The sequence below is a fragment of the Chionomys nivalis genome, chromosome 24, assembly GCF_950005125.1.
Source record: "Chionomys nivalis chromosome 24, mChiNiv1.1, whole genome shotgun sequence".
Classification (NCBI taxonomy): Eukaryota; Metazoa; Chordata; class Mammalia; order Rodentia; family Cricetidae; genus Chionomys; species Chionomys nivalis.
The window spans coordinates 31,645,137-31,651,209 of NC_080109.1; positions in this window are offsets into that span (position 1 = coordinate 31,645,137).

Sequence of the window (6,073 nt, forward strand, 5' to 3'; positions counted from 1 at the left end):
AGAAAAACAGACAAAAACAACTATTTTCAACACGAAAGTAAAAGCTGGCAGGAAACCAACAAAGCAAAGCCCTCTGGGGCAGGTGTGGGGGAGGCAAGCTGGTTAGTTAACCTCCAGATCTCTAAGGTGGGCAGATTCCACTAAAGCAAACAAGGCCCCTTTAGTTGTAAGAGACTTAGTTGCCATCCAAGGCCAAGAATACAAAAATATTACGTAAAGGCCTTGCTCAAGGGGGGGATTCTGCAACTCAAGCATTGAGACTGCAATGGCCAGAGCTTAAAGGAGACAAAGGCAGAAATTGTGCCTGTTTATCCAGTCACATAGCATAATAGCAAATAGTCATTGCATCAAGACCTGAATTTTCTTTTGCACCGTGAGAAGGGTTGATGCTTTTTGAACATCTGTGTCTGAGGAAGCACAGAGCCAAGAAGTCTCACGAGGGAATGGAGGGTCCTTTGTATTTTCCTCGATAAAATGAGAAACTTGATTTAGGTGTTCAGCTAAAACCAGAGAATTCGTGGCAGCTTAGCGACAGTCGAGGTCACTTTCATAACAAAGCACAAGCAACAGTATATACAAATAAAATTCAAAGATAATCGTCATCATCATCTTGACTTTATTCTATCCTCTCTTACACCTCTCTTGTCTCCCTAAATTATGATCAGGAGAAAGGCACACAGGAGCAGAATCAGGGAAGTGACCAGGCACAGTGATATAAACCTCTAGTCCCATCATGGAGAGGCTGCAGGAGACCCGGTGACTGGAATCGTTACAAGAAATCGGTGAGTGTCCGTGTGCGTGGATGCGTGCGTGCGTGGGTTGCGTGCGTGTGTGCACGGGCACGCGTGCGTGCACGGGCATGCGTGCGTGAGTGGGCATGTGTGCGTGCACGGGCATGCGTGCGTGAGGCATGTGTGCGTGCACGCGCACGTGAGCGCACATACGCGCCTGTGGGCACACACATACATGCACCATGGGAAATCACAGAGAGACACGGAGAGGGACAAGACAGAAATAAAGTGACTCAGCTACAGGGAATGCCAGAGACAGCCCATGGCCACCCAAAGCCAGAGAGTCCTTCCTGCGGGATTCAGGCAGGATTAGGGGTATGTTGACACCTTGATTTTGAACTGAAATAATTAATTTACATTGGTTCTTTTTTTTCTTTCTTTCTTTTTTTTTTTTTTTTTTTTTGGTTTTTTTTTTTTCGAGACAGGGTTTCTTTGGAGCCTGTCCTGGAACTAGGTCTTGTAGACCTTGCTGGCCTCCAACTCACAGAGATCCACCTGCCTCAGCCTCCCGAGTGCTGGGATTAAAGGAGTGTGCCACCACTTCCCGGTTTACATTGGTTCTTTTGTCCCCTTTCAAGTCAGGTTCCCTGTGGACCAGACTGGGCTCGAAACTACTGTGTGACCTAAGATGACCCTGAACTCCTGATCATCCTGCCTCTGCTTCCCGAGTGCTGGGACTGCAGGCCAGTGCCAAACATTTAGCTAAATTTATATTATTTTAAGACAGCAAGTGGAAGGCAAATTTTATATTGCAGTTGGTCAAGAGGCACCCTGTCCTCTGCCTCTTGTCATCACCACCACCCACGCTCCTGCAAGGGGACTTGAATCCTGGGCTTCCTGTTTATTAGGCAAGCATTCATGGCTGAAACACATCTCACTAACTTGTTAGAGCCAGCCTTGAACTCGCTCTGTAGCCCGGGATGACCTAGGATTTGTGATCCTTCCCTCTGAACCTCCTAAGTAACTGGGATTATAAATTTATGCCACAGGGCCTGGGTTAGTTAGCAGCTTTTTTTTTTTTTTTTTTTTTTTTTTTTTTTTTTTTTTTTTTTTTTGGTTTTTCGAGACAGGGTTTCTCTGTGGTTTTGGAGCCTATCCTGGAACTAGCTCTTGTAGACCAGGCTGGTCTCGAACTCACAGAGATCCGCCTGCCTCTGCCTCCCAAGTGCTGGGATTAAAGGCATGCGCCACCACCGCCCGGCCAGTTAGCAGCTTTTTAATAGTATAAACAAGCAACAACAATAAACCACCTTCGATTTAGCTTAAGGAAAAAAGGAAATTATTACGATAAAGCTTTTACCTTATTTTAGGGCGCCCAAAGGCAGAAATGCCTCTGAGCCCTGTGACCCTCTCCCTCTGTCTGTCTGCTTCATCATCCCCTTCTCCTTCTCCCCTACCTCCTCTCTCCTCTATTTCTCAAGACCAAAGCATCAATAGATCCGGAGATGACCTTTGACCTTTGGCATCCAAAAAACCATTGACTACCTTTTCTCATTCACCTGGTAGATAAGAATTTTCCCAGCATTCACTGGTCAGCAGGTGTGACCATGTCGTCTTGTGATTCTCACAGAAACCATTGGCTGGAAAGGAGAAGGGAAAGACCCTGCTCACCCCCTTAAAAGCCAAACTCATGATATGTAAAGTGAGTTTCAGTGGATGTATAGAAACGTTACTGCTGCATCTTGGACCCTGGTGTGTGCAGTTCCTCTCGTGCCCCAGGACTCAAACCATACCTTGAATGACACAAGATTGAACAGGCCTTCTTAGATCTTAGCGCCCAGGGGAATGATGTGGCCCCCAGAATGCCAGCTGTTCAAGACCATGGGAAGGAGAAGACAGAGGTGGGTGAGGATGAAAGGGCCTGGACCACTGTGGTGGATTCACCGGGACAGAGGGTGAACTTTTTATCCAGGTTGCTGAGGAAGAGCCCAAAGGCTGGAGGCTGAATAGATACCTCCAGATTTTGGAAGAGAAAGTTAAGAAGAAACAAAGATCCCTTAAACACTTAGGCCCCATCTTAGGAAACAAACCAAAAGTGTTAGTTAGAAGTTTCTGAACTTAGGACCTGCCTCCTGGGTGGAGTTCTAGAAAGACCTTAGACCACACCAGGAGCCTCTGAGGTTGGGGGCTGGGGAAGGAACAGGAGGCCCCCAGGAGACATCTCAACTGGGAAGTTACAGTGGGTTCTAAAACCTATGTTATCCAGGGGCCTTGGAGTAGGGCAATGGGCAGATGCTAGGTATATATGCAGACATCTGCCACCTCAAATCCAAGTCACTCCTTCCTCCAGACATCACAGACTTCCCAGACATCGGTCTGCTCCAGGAAATCATCATGGCCAAGGGAAGACAAAAAAAAAAAAAAAAAAGCACAGATTGAAGAGAATTCAAGCGTGCTCCTCCCCACAGCCCTGCGGGGTGGGAGGTTCATAGCAAGCTACAGAACTCCGTGTGGGGCTCTGTACCCACTATCAACCAATGACTGGGTGCCCTCTTGTCTTAAGTGACTGACCCTTACGGCAGTGTGATGAGCTGGCACCTTTTATGCGGAGGGCTCTGCAGGCTTTCACTACACTCTGCTGAGTGCAGCCACAATTAGTCAGTCCTGTAGGTCACTTAGGACTCCCTTGGACAATCAAATGACAGTAAAAAACAGACCATTATGCCGTGCACTTGGCTGTTTGCGGGAGAGCAAGCATCGTGCTGTAAGCTGGCAATGAGGCAAGCACCTCACTTATTACCTACCCGGGGCGCCCTGCTGATGAGAGGATGGAACCACAACAGCCAGGCAAGGGAGTGGCTCCCTGATTCCCCTCCGCACTCCCTTGGCCTTGGTGTCAAGGAGAAAGATCAGGCCAGGCTTACTCATCCCAGGCCTAGAACACCAGTGGAAAGAACTGCCTCTCCCCTCTTCACAGGGTCCCCTGTAGCTCAAAGTGTCCTGCTCAGTACATAGCCAGGATGATGCCTAATCTTCTGCCTTCATCTCCTGAGTGCGTGCAAGTTACTTAAACTTTTTTATTTCAAGATAGAGTGTCTCTGTGTAATGCTCTGGTCGCCCTGGAACTTGCTTTGTAGACCAGATTGGCCTTGAATTCAGAGATCCACCTGCCCCTGCCTTCCTGGTGCTGGTATTAAAGGTGAGCATCACCACCTCTTGACTGTTTTTTGTTTTGTTTTGTTTTTCTGCGGTTAGTGTTTTTCTAAAATATTTATTATGGCCGGGCGGTGGTGGCGCACGCCTTTAATCCCAGCACTTGGGAGGCAGAGGCAGGCAGATCTCTGTGAGTTCGAGACCAGCCTGGTCTACAGAGCTAGTTCCAGGACAGGCTCCAAAACCACAGAGAAACCCTGTCTCGAAAAACCAAAAAAAAAAAAAAATAAAAATAAAATATTTATTATACATTTTTTAAAAATTGTTTTTAATTCATGTGGGTGTGTATACATGAATTTCCCATGTGTACTGGGTCTCAGAGCCACTGGAGCTGGGTTCACACGCAGGTTTGAGCCTGATGTGGGTGCTGGGAACCAACTGCCAAGGCTCTGCAAGAGCAGCAGGTGCTCTTACCTGCTGAGCAGTTCTCCTGCCTGGCACTTAGTTTTGAAAAGGGTTTTTTAACTTTACGAAATCAAAACCCTAGGGAGTTTCTCTGTTGCGTTATAAATTAAACATAAATTTTATAGATACGGCTAAATTTAAACAATCATTTTAAGAGGGCATTTGATTGATGTTTGGTCACATTTACAAATTCCCTTAATTAGCCTACTTTAAATATTTTAACTGCATTTATAAATTTAATATATTCAATTTATTTTGTTGAGTACTTCAGTTGCGTGACTAACAAATCTTCACGGAGTACTTAAGTGATTCATATATAGCCAATAAATTAATCTTATAAATATGTTAATCTTACATTCTTATACATGTCTAATATTGCATTTACATTTTGAAATAGTTCCACTTAAAATCACAAATGTAAATCGATTACTTAGATTATGCATTTTAAATAAGGGCTGCATGTCTAACATATTTCAAGAGGCCACATTCTTTGAAATATTACAAATACTTAAATCACTAAATATACAGATTTCTTTATACAAAAATACTACTAATACAATGTGTGTGATTTACTTAAATATTTATATATTCATCATAAACCCTGCCAGTGTTACAAAAAAAAAGTTCTTGCATTTTTAAGGTTTATTTTTCAAGTTATTTTCATCTTATTTGCCAAACTGGTTGAATTGTTCATTAAACCTAGAGCCACAGACATATGGGGGTATTTTGCTCATGATACTATCACCAGCATGGGTTTTTTTCTCCCCTTCTCCCCTCCCTTCCCCTCCCCTCCCCTCCCCTCTCTTACCTCCCCTCCCCTCCCCTCTTCTACCTCCCCTCCCCTCTCCTCTCCTCTCCTCTCCTACCTTCTCCCCTCTCCCCGTTCCCCTCCTCTTTCCTCTCCTCTCTTGAGACAGGATTTCACTTTGTTGAGGCAGACTTCAAACTTGCAACCCTCCTCCTGCCCCAGCATCCCAAGTACTATGATTGTCGGCATGTAACATCAAGCCTGGTCCACTTATTCTTGGTCTCTTCCCTCCCTCCCTCCCTCCCTCCCTCCCTCCCTCCCTCCCTCCCTCCCTCCCTCCCTCCCTCCCTCCCTCCCTCCCTCCTTGCCTCCCTTCCTGCCTCCCTTCCTGCCTCCTCCATCGTCCCTCTCTCTCTAGCAGGGTCTTGTGTATCCTAGACTGACCTTGAGCTCAATATGTAGCAAAGGGTAATTTTGAGCTTCTCATTCTCTTGTGTCACTTCACTTCCTGAGTGTTGGAATTGCACCCAACAATCTGTGCGTGTGCCACCAAGCCCACTTTATCCAGGCAAGTACTCCATCAACTGAGTTATACTCTTTGTTTGTTTGTTTTGTTTTATCACCAAAGCTGCCTAGGCTTTTATTCCATGTCCATTATATGTAAGCAAAAAAGGAAGAAGTTTTGGCGGAACAGAAGTGACGTATGCAGAGGGTCCTTACTAAAGATGTTGCTGAGCCGAAGAAGGTCAACAAAGTCCCAGCCACAGAAGCATCGAGAGCATGGATGAGGCTACCTGCCGTGGATAGCATTTAAGTCTGTCAGCTCATCAAGTGTACAACACTTCTGTCTTGTATTCTTACTGTGTGACAAACTTAAAGCCAACAGGAGTTACCAGCAGCCTCCGGAGAGATAGATTCCCGGTGCGCCCCACCTCCAGGTCGTCACTTCCCAGGTGAGCCTACATAGCTGATTGGA